Source organism: Bos taurus, chromosome 12 (assembly GCF_002263795.3).
Source record: "Bos taurus isolate L1 Dominette 01449 registration number 42190680 breed Hereford chromosome 12, ARS-UCD2.0, whole genome shotgun sequence".
Lineage (NCBI taxonomy): Eukaryota > Metazoa > Chordata > Mammalia > Artiodactyla > Bovidae > Bos > Bos taurus.
Genome location: NC_037339.1, coordinates 18,721,246 through 18,737,362, shown reverse-complemented (window position 1 = coordinate 18,737,362; position 16,117 = coordinate 18,721,246). Strand labels below are relative to the sequence as shown.

Below are 16,117 nucleotides of genomic sequence, written 5' to 3'. Positions count from 1 at the left end.
TTACACTCCTGGAATTCTACATATCAGAACTGGTGTGATTCAAAGCTAGGCTCTTGAGTCAGATGCTGGGTTCAAATCCCAAATCTTTCACTAACTAGTTATATGATTTTAAGCAAAAATGCTTATATGATTTAACTTCTTTGTGCTTCAGTTTCTTCATTTTAAAAATGATGACAATAATATCTACCTCAAAGAATCGTTTTAAGGATTAAGTAAACTAATATATATAAAGTTGTTTACAATAGTATACAGAATACAGAAATCATTTAATACATAAATAATTATTATCATTTACTGAGTGCCTTACATTTGCCAGCCAAAAGGTATGCCGCATTATAGGGGTCAGCAAACGAAGACCTGTGCACTGAATCTGGCCTCCTGCCAGCTTTTATTGGCATGCGGTTATATCTAATATTTACAATTTATCTCTGGCTATTTTTAAGGCTCCTAAACCACAGTTAAGTAGTTGCAACAAAGTTCATATGGCCACAAAGCCTAAAATACTTGCTATCTGCTCCTTTACAAGAAAAAAACAAAACAAAATTGCCAACCTGTGAAGTACGCTTCAAACTCACAGAGTTCAGTCTAACAGATGAGACAGGCAAGTTAAAATATATATATACATGCTACAGTATGTTACGTACACATTCATGATATTCTGAGCATACTGGGGAAGCATACAGCAGTTCAGTACTAAACTACAGAAAGGATTCACACAAGAAAAGAGAGATAAGAGAAGAGGTATTTTATTTACTTTTCATTTTAAAATATTTTTATATGCCTTTCCCTTTTATCCAAGTGTGTGAATTGCTACACAAAAGGAATACAACGTTGATTTCTGTGACATTCATATTCTAAGTATCCAAAACATTTAAACTTTTTAACAAATGATAGATATATAAGTAAATGGTGAAAACAAGAATTTGGATACCTAACAATGACTAGAAATGCCTATCAAAGGTCTAGATATATGTATCCCATGGCAAGTATTTTACTTGCCATGTTTAATAGGCTCTTTCTTTTTTAATCCCTATAACAGCTAATTCTAGGAGACAGATCCCTGTATTACCCCTCTTTAACATAAGAAACTAAGGTAAAGTAATATGTTCATGTTCATAACAGCCAGTAAGGTATAACAACCTATACCTGCCTAACATAAAACACAGGCTGTTTATACTACAAAGCTGGCAAGTGATGGGAAATAGATATAGTCAAAGAATTTGTTATTGTTTAGTTGCTAAGTCATGTCCGACTCTTTGAGACCTCATGGACTGTAACCGGCCAGGCTCCTCTGTTCATGGGATTTCCCAAGCAAGAATACTAGAGTGGGTGGCCATTTCCTTCTCCAGGAGATCTTCCCGACCCAGGGACCAAACCTGCATCTCCCGCACTGCAGGCAGATTCTTTACCACTGTACCACCCGGGAAGCCCAGCTACGGGATATCATCAGAGTACAAACTCTGAAGATAAAGACAGAATACATTATAATTGACACAGCAGGAAATGTAGTGTAGTTTAATTTCTAAAACTGAGCAATGATTTAAATAAATTTGTATTTTTGAAGGAACAGTCTGGAAGCAGCCTGAAGATGAACTAGGTAGAGGGACAGCTGCCCACACATTCTACCCAAACTCTACTCTGTCACACACATTAGACCAGTTTTGGCCAGGTTCAAGTAATCGATAAAAAAATATAATTCTAGGACACTATGGCATTTGAGGAATAATGATCTGAAGTATTGGAAAGAGCTAGTCCTAATACAGAAGAAACAAAGATATATTTCATAAACTACTAACTAAAATGTAAGGGAAAATACATATTGCAAATGAAAATATGACATAGAAAAAAATCAAGTCTAAGAATGAAACTGTGATTGAGAATGGCTGTCACAAAAAAGACTCACAGACTTAAGAGAATGAATTTATGGTTACTGAGGGGAAGGGTGGGAGGGAGAGATACAATGGAAGTTTGGGATTGACATGTATACACTGCTATATATAAAATAGATAACCACCGAGGACCTACTGTACAGCAAGGGAACACTGCTCAATACTCTGTAACAACCTAAATGAGAAAAGAATTTGAAAAAGAATAGATCCATGTATAATTGATCTCCGGAGAAGGCAATGGCACCCCACTCCAGTTCTTTTGCCTGGAAAACCCCATGGACGGAGGAGCCTGGTAGGCTGCAGTCCATGGGGTCGCTAGAGTCGGACACAACTGAGCGACTTCACTTTCACTTTTCACTTTCATGCAATGGAGAAGGAAATGGCAACCCACTCCAGTGTTCTTGCCTGGAGAATCCCAGGGACGGGAAGCCTGGTGCGTTGCCGTCTCTGGGGTTGCACAGAGTCGGACACGACTGAAGTGACTTAGCATAACATAGCATAGCATAGCATAATTGATCTCTCTGCTGTATACCCGAAACTAACAATGCATTGTCAATCAACTATACTCTAATAAAAAAAAAGAAATCTTTGGAAAACAAAAAAGAATGGCTATCACAAGCCAACCAAAAAATTTAGAGAATGAAAACATAATAAAAATCACAAAAAATTATGTCTTCACTTTTATTTTTATTTAAGCCAATCTTAAGACAAATGGATTTTGAAGTAAATGAAATCATTACTCCCTTCAAGCTAGATCTCAACAAAAGAACACAGTTGTATTTGACATCTATTCCTGCAAAGAAAGCATATAATTACTTTTTAAAGAAAAGTCTTAACTGTGCTTTAAAATGTACTTAAACATCTGTTTAGAACTGCCAGAGAAGTAGGCAGATTTTTTTTTCCTCCTCACTAGGGAATTGGATTTCACTAAGATATTACTTAAATTGTTCAAATTATTCTGTTCAAATACATGTTAAAATGTGGATTCTGAAGAAGAAAAGCAGAACACGGTGACTTTCAGACATTTTTGATAGAGGCTGATTAACAATCTGTCAAATTTAGAGATCTTTTACACCAAGGTTTATTTCAAAGCACATATCATACTTACTTTGTATTTCTAACAACTAGCACATAAGCAATCTCAAGAAGTGAGGCAGGAAGAGATGGAAGTCAATCAGAATAGTTTCATCTGTAAAATCAGAGTACCACCACATATCTGGCAGTCTATATAGGATTTTAAAAAATATAATCAACTTTCCAGTCAGAGTTCAAGTGGATCTTATTACTATACATACAGAAATAGTCATCTACTTGGAAAAAAAAAAAAAACATAAGGAATTCACTTTTGCATATTTCTATCCCACTGTGGAAAGACTAGCTGAATTTCCTTTGAGTAGATCAGTATTCTCCTGCAAAGAGGAACACAGGCGTTGGATAGGGACAATGAAAGATTAATAAGAATGGAAAGAAAGCTTTTAAAATGTGCACCGTCTATGCCAAGAAGGCAGTTAAAAGTTTTGAGTAAACCAAATGTTTACTGGAATACTATTATTTACAGAACTTTGGAGGATAAAGCTTGAACTCGTGATTTCTGGTCTTACTAAAAAAAGGTTGCACTGCTTCCAATGTAGTAGTATTAATGTAAAAACATATGGTACATTAATACCACCATGGTTTCCAACATCCCTTTGGATGCTCACAATATTTCTGTGGGGAAAACAGGATATATATTACTCTCCATTTTAAGAACTGGGAACCCGAGACTGAAAAAAAAAACACCTAATCTGAAATCATATGGCTAATAAGGGTAAGTTGGAACTAAAATCCAAAGTACTTTATCTCCTATCTAGGAAACGGAAACAGCTGGAATAATGAAGCTGTTTCAAATTCTGACAAAAGTGGGGTGGCAAAGTGAATTGTTAATTTCTCCTTAAAGTGAAATTTAAAAAGCTGAACTTTTATTATGTAGCAATTCACGAAGGCTTGAAATTTAGTTCAAAAGGTCTATAATGCCTTAAAACCGAAAACAGTACACACATACACAAAGCATGGAAAACGCTAGTACAAGTAAAAGGGCAAGAGTTAACTTCAGTTTGGGGGTTTTGTTGCTTTGTCTGCTTTTAATGTCTTTAAGAGGAAAAAAAGAAACTCTACTGATTTTACCCAGACAGCTCTCCATCTTATATATCTTTACTTTTCCCAACACCTAATGCTATCTCTGACATACAGAATGTACTGATTCAAAGAAACCTCTCATGCTATATTCTTACTTTCTTGATAAGACAAAATACAGAGTAACCCTAGCCAATTTTATTCATGCAACCATAACCTGAAGCACCACTATTTAGCTGGTAATGGTACATGAAACACAATGTGCTGAAGGAAACAGAACTGCCGAAACATACACCTATAAATTTAGAAACTTCAAAAGAGGTATTTCATGTAGAGGAATCTTCAAAATAACCGATACTTACCCTTTAAATCACTGTAACTTATCTCTAAACAATCATAATGAAAATATTTTAAAAGAGACGTCTAGGTCTTTTTTCTCTGCCTCAATCTACACGTGATACAATCTTTTCTTGATGACTCAAGCTCATCAATGTGAATGTCAATTATGTGACTCTTGGAGTTACTGAGGGATGTTGCAACTGCTCTACTCTTTACTAACTCCTCATCAACTACTTTTATAGACGCTGTTTCCTGCTGCCTGCTCCCCAATTGTCATTTGCAGGCCACCAGCATCCTAGCCAAGGCTTCTACAATGACAGCTGTAGTTTAAAATATGTACAACCTGAATAGGCAGTTGATATACTTAGTCTTATACAGATTCTAAATCAAGCCCTGGAGTAGCTATTTTCACTGCTCTAAGGACTAGCTCAAAGGCTTTTCTTCTTTCACTTCCTAGTTGTGAAACTCAGTCTAGGCAGTTGCTAGAAGTCTGGTCACAAAATAACAATTACAATAGAAGTTATTTCTGCATGTTCTCTTTATTTTTATCTTAACATGTGGAAAAAGATAAATGATACTCAAAACACAAAACAACCATGTAGACAAATGATGTAAGGCAGCTCACATTATGTGCTATATGGACAATTAACTAGCCAATTATTAGCCAACAATCAGCAAAGTAGGCCCGCTGGTCAAATTCTGCGATTGGAAGAAACAAATAAAAAAGGATATTCAATAGAGACTATAAGTGGCCCACAAGGCCTAAAGTATTAGCTATCTGGCACTCTACAGAAAGTCCGCTGATCCCTGATCTAAGCTATAAACACACACATATAAAATATATAAGCTATTCTTCAAACATAAAGCTTAAGTTATTAATATGTCAAAGTAGATGCAGCACTCTTCCAGTGATGGCTTCACAATGATACGGGCAAACTGTCCTGTCCAGCCCTGCCTGTTCCTTTCTTGACCATGTCTTGGCACTTGGCCAAAATCTTGTCTTTAACCTTCTTTTCATCTTCCTCCTGATACTTACCCTCTCAGACTGGTCTCCTTGAATGTCCTTCCTTTTGCTTGATCCCGAAATCCTTCCTAAGATTCAAGTCTGACTTCTTCTGAATGCCTTCCAGGATCATTCCTGCCTTCAGTAGCCTCACTTTCCTTTAAATTCCAGTCCTTACCACATAATTTAATAAGGCCATCTTGTATTTTTTGTTAAGGATTTCTTGTGTGTTAGTCTAGTATCCCCAACTAGTCTGTAAACTACTTGAAGGAAGGAAACACATCCCATTGCTTTTGTATCCCCACTCTAATAGCTCACCATCGTCTGAGCATGTCATCTCCCCAGAGATGACACATGCAACTCTCTATCTTGAGAAAAAAAAGCCTGAGGCCTGGTAATGGATGATAAGTGATTGGAAATATCAAAGGAAGACACATACAAAGGAACTTGATGTAAGACCATAGATTACACCACAAACTTATAAAGTATATGTGAAAGGTAAAGCAAAACTACCACAGTGGGAGGATGGAGATAAGATCAAGGGATAAGGAGGCCACAGCATAACACTCTGAAATAAAATGAGGCCAAAATATTAAGAAAATACTAAAAGCTCTCAAAACAGGTGAAAAAAAATTGTCTTTCACCATTATTGGTCATTCATTTCTTTCAAGCAAGCAGCTCTCGACACTGATATCCACAGGGGCCATTTTTCTTTTTCTTTTTGCAATGTGATAAACAGAAGCACTGAAAAAGACTCAGTGGAATTGCAGGCAGAGCATTCTAAACCTTTGGATTTACAATATTGTGAATTTATTTGAAATCTGCTAGAGACTGCTCGAGGGAAAAAAGCAATCATTTATCTTTTGATCACCTGGCTAATAAAACTGGAAATCATATGCATAGCCCTACATCATTCTCAAAGACATCATCTAGACTCATTTTCATAGAAAAATGCAACAAGAACATTAAAAAAAAAAAACCCTTAGATTACCTCATCAAACTGTACTTTAAAAATACAGGCAAAATAGAAGATGCACAAGCCTTGGGTATATACACATTAAAATATACAAATATTTTTTAAACAGACATAACTATTAACCATCAATCTAAACTAAAAACATAAATTAAATGCTCTTTACCCAAGTAAAGCTACTAAAGATGATGAGAATATTAATCATGCATCCCTGTTCTTTTCTGCGTTTTGTAGCCTCTCAATCCTGACCTCTGCCTGGCTGGTCAGAGAAGAGGAAGAAATTTTTTCTTAACCAGTAATAAAATATGCTCAATATTATACCATAGAACTTAAAAAATTAGAACATAATTATTAAATGCAGGAGAAAATAAATCAGCTTTCAGTTACTCATATAAAGGGGGAAAGTGATGACACAGATGACATCAAAAGATAATCCTAAATCTGTTTTTTTGAATGCATACCATTAATTTGGGAGAAGTAAATTACCCCTATGTTTGATTGAAACCAATGTTAACTAGCAGTTAATTTTTCCTAAACAGTCAATGATTTTTGAGGGTTCAGACAAAATGGAAAAAGAGGGAGTTCATTCAGAAGCATACAGGTGGTTAAAAGCAGCCAGCCTGAGATAAAAAAATTTTCAGTTAACCTACCCAAGAAAACTGAGACATGTTCTCTGAAAGGAAAAAAGAAAATTTCATAAAATTTACTATGATAGTGCTAAAATTCAGAAACAAAATTACTTATAAAAATTTTAACAAAAATTTTTTTTTCCTGTCAAGTCAGTACCCTCTCTTCCCACTAACTGGTATAAGTGGTGATGGCAAGAATTATCAGTGGGTTAAGAAGCTGAAAGCAAAATTTTAGGCACTACATTATAGAAGATGTGTTACAACCAATCCTTTTTATCACTGTTTTAAGTCCACCATCTGTCTCAGTGTGCACTTTTATCTCATTACTTGAGCAAAATCAAATCAACCGAGAAAATATCAAAAAGGCAGGAGATTCATTTCTCTGGACTATTTTTAGGTGATTTAAAAGCTTACACGATGGCAAGAACTACAGATTTAGCAAATACACAAAAACTAAATATTTATCCAAATACAAGATCATAGCCATAAGACTCAATTAGTTTCTGCCTAACATATGGCTCCAACTCCTGGGTGGCATATGTTTAGCACTAGTGCTGGTACTATCGTGGTGATAAAATATTATAGTAACAGTTCAACTTTTCATTCTTATAGTACAGAAAAAAACCAATTTTGCTTTCAAGAACTAAAAACACGGAAAGCAGCAAAATTGTTTTGCCGCTCAATTTCGAGTCCACAAATTACATGCACATGAGCTTTACAGAGTCAAAAAAAATCCTGTCAGCCTGGTATTCTTAGTTAATAGATGCTCAGACGCAAAGGTGTCCAAAGGAACTTACATGAAATTTCACAAAAGAAAATCCCGAATTTACGATTCCTAGCACCCCCACTATCCATTATCCACCCCCTACCCCTACAAAAGAAATCCCAAGGTTTTTTTTTTTTAACGCTAACAGTTTAATAAAAGAACGACTTACATTAATTAAAATAGCCCCTTTTCTGCCCGCGATTTTACGGCTAAATTATGAATTCATTTTCCTTTACCTAACACATGACGTCCTTCCACCGCCGTGTCAAAAGTTCAAAGATCCAGGTTGTTAAACAGGGCGAGGACTGCAGCCTGGAGTCCAACCCCCCCGCGACTGAACAGGTGGTTAACTCAGCCCACTGAAGGAACGGCCAGGTACCGGGACCAGCCAAACAAGATCAAACACACCGGGGCGGGTTTTCGAGGTTTGAACCCCAACAGGCGCGGGGGTCTCTTCAGAGGGGCGTTCAAGTTCGGCGGCCGCCGGGCGGCCACAAGCCCGGGAGCTGCGGACGCTCGGCGATCCTCTCCTGGAGGGCTCCGGCACTCGACCCCCGCGCCGCCAGGAGCGGCGCTGCTCGCCGCGGGCCGCCGGCCAGGGGGGGCGGAGGGCGGACCGCCCGCGCCCCCGCGCCGCCTCCGCGGGCTGGTGGCGGGGCCGTGGCCGCGCCCCCGCGAGCGCCTCCCGGAGAGACTGGGGCCCGGCAGGTGCCCGACAAGCGGATGCGTCCCGCCCGCGGCCCGCTCCCCCTGCTCGGCAGAGCGCGCGCCCCCAGGACGGGGTGGGCCGCGCCCCTCGACGGGCCCGAACCCCCTCTCGGCGCCCCGGCCCTTCACACTCAGCCTAACGGATTCCGTGACGCCTGCCCCGGGGCGCGACGCCCGCCTTTCCCGAAGGGAGCGCCCGCGCTCTCACCTCCGAGTCACGCCGCTCTGAGGCGGAGGAAGGCGGCTACCCCGGTGCCTCTTCTTCGGGTTCCTGATCGTCCTCGCTCCACCTCAGCGGCAGAGCCAGCTCTCGGGGCCGCCGCAGCCGCCGGCGCACTGACTGTTGGGGTGGTTTCCCGGCAGTGACGGCGCCGCCTCAGCCCCGCTCCTCGCTCCCTCTCCGCGTAGCTCCCGCTTTCTGTTTCACCCGAGGGACCGCGAACGCCGCCGCCGCCATGCTTACTACGGAGCCGGGAGGAGGAGCCCGGAGTCGGCTCGCCGAGTGCGGCTGCGCGAGCCCCGCCGACGGCGCCCCCGGTCGGCCCGGACCCCGCGTCCCCGCCCCGCGCCCGCCGCCCCGCGCGTCTTTCCCCGGAGCGCCGGGCGGCCGAGTAACCCCACCACGCCGCAAGCCCGGACGCCCACCGCCCTCCCGGGCTCCGGGCTCTTTCCCGAGGCCCGACTGCGCCCGAGTCGTCGTAGCCGCCGCGGCGGCCAGGCTGCTGGCGACACTAGGGAAATGAGGAGTTAATAATGGACGTTCCTGGGACCACTCACACAATTTCTCAGTCCAAACTCTAAAAGGCTCCCTGTGAGGCGCACCGGGTCTGCCTCTTTCCGAAAGCGCAAAACTTAATGCCGGCAGGTGCTTTTAAAGACACTCCCCCGAGAAACAGGAAGCCAACCGAAGTGGGCTTGGATGTTTTCAATTCCAAACGCTTTAGTGCCCGGGATCTCCTCAGCAAGCAAAAATACTTAGATATTTACTGCAGTTGAAAATGTGGGGGTTAGTTTTTTAGTCTCTTCCCCAATCAAATCGCGTGGAATCCCATTACCTTAATTTGTGCTCCAGCCCGAAGACCTGGAAGGGAACGCAGTCGAGATTTCCCTGAACCTCCAGCGACTGGGGGCGCTGCAATAATGCCTGAGGGCTGCCCTGGGCTGCTTCCTTTTGCGGGTTCTACTAGAAGACTTGGGATGGGGGTAGTCCTTGGGACGGGGAGTCTAACCCAGGAACTGTCCCTTCAGAAACAATGGTGATGTAACCAGGCTTCTTTGTCTGGCTTTATTTCGGTTTTTTAATTGTGCTGCCTTTCAAACATAGCAGTGCTTTTTTCTTCCACCTTTTAACAGGAATTCTCTGAAAATGTATTTATTCCCTACCTTCTTAAGGAATACAGTGGTTAATGAAATCCTTTGTTGATGACTGGCCATCAGATGCCATACCTTGGCCATAACCTAAAGTCCCAAAAGATTGCTGAGGTATATAGGGTCTCTACTTAGGTGATCTCTCTTTTTTTTTTTTTCTCTCTCTTTGGAATGTTCTCATCACCTTTTCTAATACCTGTTACTGCTGCTCCTCTTCTCATCTGCCTCTTGAACCACTCAGATCCTTCTTCTCATCCTTTCTACTTTACTGTTTATTTTTTACTCTTTTCTCCTTTCTTGTGTTCTTTATGGCGCCAGGTAATGATTGATGAGGTGTTTATATCCACAATCAGCCAATGAGAGATTTGGTTTCTTCCTCTTCTTCCCATTAGTAAATAGGACAGTGACTCTATATAAAATGGTATCTTGAGATATTTTCATTGTTGTTCACTCTCAAAAGTTCTTTTCCTGCAAGAGAGAGAGGTGTTTCCTTTTCTTAACTTCCAGATTTGGCCCTCTTCCAGACAATTGCTGGAAAGCTGATCTCTGAATAACTGAAGCATAACTCTATGTTTTAAAATAGGATTTATCAGAGTGTGGGTGAGTTGGGTGGCTTCTCCATATTGCTTCCCTAGCTCTATTTGGTCTGAGACTAAGCTACTGCTGCTGCTGCTGCTAAGTCGATTCAGTCATGCCCAACTCTGTGTGACCCCATAGACGGCAGCCCACCAGGCTCCCCCGTCCCTGGGATTCTCCAGGCAAGAACACTGGAGTGGGTTGCCATTTCCTCCTCCAGTGCATGAAAGTGAAAAGTGAAAATGAAGTCGCTCAGTTGTATAAGGCTGGTAGCGACCACGTGGACTGCAGCCTACCAGGCTCCTCCGTCCATGGGATTTTCCAGGCAAGAGTACTGGAGTGGGTGCCATTGCCTTCTCCCGAGACTAAGCTGCTGCTGCTACTGCTGCTGCTAAGTCGCTTCAGTCGTGTCCGACTCTGTGCGACCCCATAGATGGCAGTCCATGAGGCTCCGCCATCCCTGGGATTCTCCAGGCAAGAACACTGGAGTGGGTTGCCATTTCCTTCTCCAATGTGAAAGTGAAAAGTGAAAGTGAAAGTGAAAGTGAAGTCGCTCAGTCCTGTCAGACTGGTAGCAACCACATGGACTGCAGCCCACCAGGCTCCTCCATGCATGGGATTTTCCAGGCAAGAGTACTGGAGTGGGGTGCCATTGCCTTCTCTGCAAGACTAAGCTAGTGGTTTCCAAAGACAACTCTAAGTAATTTCCAAAGCTTCCTATTCAGGAGCTTTTTAAAAAGACAGAATCTTGTAATCTATCCCTCAAAATTTAATTCCTTTGGCATTGGGGTAGGGATGAGGGGGAAAAAAATGTCATTTAAAAAAACTATATTATTAAAAATTATATTTGGGGCATGCCTACATGTATAGGCACAACAAGAAAGAACAGCTATTTTGGAGGAGACTAAGACATAATTCAGAATACCATTGAAGTAGACATAGATTAGTCAACAATATGCGATGCTGTAAGGTTGAGTCAAGTGAGGACTGGGGAATTTATGTTCTGTGGAGAGAATGAATCACACACATAAATAACCCTAGCATGGCCACCAGTATGAATTCTTTGGGAATCCAGAGAGGGACACTAATTTACACTGACTTTGAACAAGTCACTTCTCAGTGCTTCATTTTCCTTATCAATAAAAGTTATTTAAAATTCTCATCTTTCTTGAGCTCTGAGTAATACCCAACACTTGGATCACTTATTTCCTCGAAGAGTTCTTCTTCCTTTGGCACTATACGCGCTTAGCTTTTCCAGATACCTTTCTGGGTATCGTTTCTCTAATTCCCTCACAGATTCCTTCTCCTCTCCCTAACTGTTAAATATAGGAGTACCTCACAATTTAGTCTGGGTTCTTTTCTGTTTTCGTTATAATCTCTTGGTCTGAACATCATCACCCACCCCAATTATTTTAGTTACCGTCAAAAGTTGATGATTACCAGGTATGTGTCTCTAGCCCTGACCCTTATCCTAAATTCCAAATCAACTGCTTCATTAACTTAGTCACTTGAAGTCTCAAAGTTACAAAGTTTAGACCAACTTAGTTGATAAACTCTTCTTGTTTTCCTTTCTCCTCATCTATGTGTGTGTATGCACATTTTAGTCGCTCAGTTGTCAGACTCTTTATGACCCCATGGTCTGTAGCCGGCCAGGCTCCTCTGTCCGTGGGATTCTCCAGGCAAGAATATTGGAGTGGGTAACCATTCCCTTCTCCAAGGATCTTCCCGACTCAGGGATTGAACCCAGATCTCCTGCATTGCAGGCAGATTGTTTATATTAGTGTTTATTATCTGAGCTATCAGGGAAGCCCTATCCTCATCTATCTAGTTGTTCAAATCAAACAGGCAGTAGTCACCCCCTGGCATCTCCCTCAGATTCATTGCAACACCAAGTTCTGGCATTTTTCTCTCCAAAATCTCTCAAATTGGCCTACTTCTTTCCTGTTGTCACCAATCTAATCTGGTCTCACTGCATATGATCTGAGCCCTTCCATCAGTTCTCTACTTTGCAGCTAAAACAGTTTTACTAAAAGCAAGTAAGACTATTCCTCTTCTCACATAAAACCCTTAAACAGCATCTCCCTGCTCTAAGATAAGACTAGCATTCTTAAGGTGGCCTAAGAGAGCATGTGAGGTCTTGCCTTTTCTAGTCTGATCTGATACCACTCTCCCCTGGCTTCCTGTGTTGAAGACTTCCCCACCACCTTTTATATTCTCAAACATGCTGCAGTCTCAACAGCACAGGCTCTGTGCACATGACCTTCTTCTCCATTTTAACTTGAGTATGGAAAAAGCATTTCTAACTTCCCAGACAAGTTCAAGACCCCTTGTTGATGAAGCCCTTCTACAACTAATGTACTTTTCCCTCTATGACTTACCTCAGTTTTTAGCATTTGGTTGGAGAAGGAAATGGCAACCCACTCCAGTATTCTTGCTGGGAAAATTTCATGGACAGATGAGCCTGACAGGCTACAGTCCATGGGGTTGCAAAGAGTCGGACACGACTGAGCACACATACGAAGCATTTGGTATGCGTATATACTGCAAATGTGTCTATTGTTCCCTTCAAGAGGAGAAGGACTGAACCTACTTTTGCTTACACAGTGCCTGGCATTTAATAGCTGCCCAATAAATATTTCTTAAATGAATGCTGTCCTCTGACGTTCCTTATGGCATTCTGGAAAGTTGTTGAATCATGCAATTAGGAGATCTGAGAGAGGAAACGTTGGTATGATTAGTGGAAAGAGATATGGTATACGTTGGCAGACAATTCTTCACAGAGCTGTCATGCTTCAGTAACATCTAGTAAGCAGAGACACCAGCGGTTTTTCTCTAGACTATCTTTTCCAGATGTTTGTATATCAGATTTAGAAGGTTGAGATTGTGTTTCCCACTGGAGCAGGAGGTGCACCTTGTTTACCATCCAATATGATAACTTCTCCTTCTGTAGTGAAGGTTGAATGGGTTTACCTGTTCAGTTCAATCGCTTAGTCATGTCTGACTCTTTTCAACCCCATGGACTGCAGCACACCAGGCTTCCCTGTCCATCACTGACTCCCAGAGCTTGTTCAAATTCATGTCCATCGAGTCAGTGATACCATCCAACCATCTCATCCTCTGTTGTCCCCTTCTCCTCCCGCCTTCAATCTTTCCCAGCAGCAGGGTCTTTTCCAATAAGTTAGTTCTTCACATTAGATGGCCAAAGATTGATTTTGAAATGAAGTGAAGTCGCTCAGTCGTGTCCCATGGACTATAGCCTACAACACTCCTCTGTCCGTGGGATTATCCAGGCAAGAGTACTGGATTGATTTTAGATATAAGTAAATGGACACAGGGAGAAAAAATAAGTGGAGAAGTAAACTGAAGGTAGGATGTCTTAACTCACACAAAGATAATGTAGTTACTGGAAGCAACAAGAAATTCCATCTTATTTAAAGGTTAAATATAAAGAGGGCACTTGAGTGAACAATCACTGTTCCTCCTTCCTAATGCCCTACCCTACCTATCCCCATTCTCTTAACTCAGGACCAGGCTTATTTGACACTTTGATCTAAGTGTAGTCATCTTTTATTTTCATATAGTCTATCTATGGGCTCCCCTGGTGGCTCAGTCAGTAAAGAATCTGCCTGCAATGCAGGTGAGGTAAGAGACCCTGGTTCAATCCCTGGATCAGGAAGATCCCCCCGGAGGAGGAAATGGCAACCCCCTCCAGTATTCTTGCCTGGGAAATCCTATGAACAGAGGAGCCTGGTGGGCTGCCGTCCATAGGGTCTCAAGAGTCAGACATGACTGAAGCAACTTAGCATGCGTGCCAGAGTTAATTAAAACAACTATCCAGATTCCTTATTCAACAGTTCCTTAATTTAGAGAAGTAGTTTTCAACCTCCATAATAGTTGTCTTAGCCTTCATAGACCTCCTTTTTTTTTAACTGCAAATATTGGAGCTTCAGCTTCAGCATCAGTCCTTCCAATGAATATTCAGGGCTGATTTCCTTTACGATTGACTCGTTTGATCTTCTTTTGGTCCAAGGAACTCTCAAGAGTCCTCCAACACCACAGTTCAAAAGCATCAATTCTTTGGTCTCAGCTTTCTTTATTGTCCAACTCTCACATCCAGTTGTGACTACTGGAAAAACCGTAGCTTTGACTAGACAGACCTTTGTTGGCAAAGTGATGTCTTTGCTTTTTGATATGCTGTCTAGGTTGGTTATAACGTTCCTTCCAAGGAGCAAGCATCTTTTAATTTCATGGCTGCAGTCACCATCTGCAGTGATTTTGGAGCCCCCCAAAAAATAAAGTCTCTCACTGTTGCCATTTTTCCCCCATCTATTTGCCATGAAGTGATGGGACCAGATGCCATGATCTTCGTTTTTTGAATGTTGAGTTTTAAGTGAAAAGCCAACTTTTTCACTCTCTCACTTTCATCAAGAGGCTCTTTAGTTCTTCTTTACTTTCTGCCATAAGGGTGATGTCATCTGTGTATCTGAGGTTATTGATATTTCTCATGGCAGTCTTGATTCCAGCTTGTGCTTCATCCAGCCCAGCAATTCACATGATGTACTCTACATATAAGTTACCTGTAGCTTATCGTAAAAGATGTAGGCTTCTTAAGCTTGAGGTTCTTCAGCTCTGATGCAAACCCACTGCATATGCAGCATCACCTGGGTTACTCCGTATTTCCCTGGCTGAGACCTGGGAGGCAAGGGAACTGTTATGAACAGGAAGCTGGTGCTCCTTGCTGTGAAAAAGTGAAAATCAAAGTCACTCAGTCATGTCCGACTCTTTGCAACCCCATGGACTGTACAGTCTATGGAATTCTCTAGGCCAGAATACTGGAGTGGGTAGCCTTTCCCTTCTCCAGGGGATGTTCCCAACCCAGGGATCGAACCCAAGTCTCCTGCATTATAGGCTGGTTCTCCAGTTGAACCATAAGGGAAGCCCATGCCATATGTATTACACTCCTTTCACCCAGAAGATTCAGATCTTCTGCTAGCATCCAAGAAACTGTAGCAGGCTTTTATTAGCTTGCAAGGAGTGTAAAATCTCAGACCCTTCACAGCTCTTAACAAGCTACAATGCGTTGAAGTGAAAGAAAGAGATGAAAAGGTCAAACAGCAGGTGGAGATTTGTCTTTTGGGAAATTTGGGGGGAAAGTCTCGTGAGGAAGAGAGCTGGGACAAGAGATTGAAGTGGGAGCATTTTGCTGGTCAAACCTGAGCAACCCTGGGAGTCATAACTCAGAACAGAGCCAGAGAGAACACTGATTGTCATTTGCTCCTCTTTGGATAGGGAACTGTTGCAAGTCAGGAAGAGGAAAGGGAGGTAAAAGCAGTTGATCTGGAGGCACACCAGTTAAAGCAGTCTGAAGTTTTTCATTTGTCTCTGAGGGGTGTGATGTAAATGTGGGGGAGGAGATAAAGGCTTGCGTGTGAGAGTGCTAAGTCAATTCAGTCATGTCCTACTCTTTGTGACCCTATGGACTGTAGCCCACCAGGCTCCTCTGTCCATGGGGGATTCTCCAAGCAAGAATACTGGAGTGGGTTGCCATGCCCTCCTCCAGGGGATCTTCCTGACCCAGGGATCAAACCCAGGTTTCTAATGTCTCCTGCATTGGCAGGTGGGTACTTTTACCACTGGCGCTACCTGGGAAGCCTGAGAAAGGCTTTGGAATCAGGTAAATCTGGGCTCAAATCTCAGCTCTATTTCTGACCGATTGATCGATCTTGGGCATGTTATCCTCCAGAGCCTCAATTC

The 16,117-nt window shown here is 42.1% G+C and overlaps 1 protein-coding gene across 8 annotated transcripts in view; it reads right to left on the bottom strand.

Moving 5' to 3' along the window:
- Nucleotides 1–10,200, bottom strand: part of FNDC3A (fibronectin type III domain containing 3A) — a 113,842-nt gene extending 103,642 nt beyond the window's left edge. For 3 of the 8 annotated variants that reach the window (XM_024999821.2, XM_024999823.2, XM_005213592.5), the window contains exon 1: nucleotides 7,948–8,885. The gene's annotated coding sequence lies outside the window, so the exon portion shown is untranslated. Of the gene's footprint in view, nucleotides 1–7,880; nucleotides 8,886–9,474 lie in introns of those variants that run through there. The other 5 variants (XM_005213588.5, XM_015473763.2, XM_005213591.5 and 2 more) reach the window with 3 other exon arrangements.
- Between the last annotated feature and the right edge of the window lie 5,917 nt (nucleotides 10,201–16,117).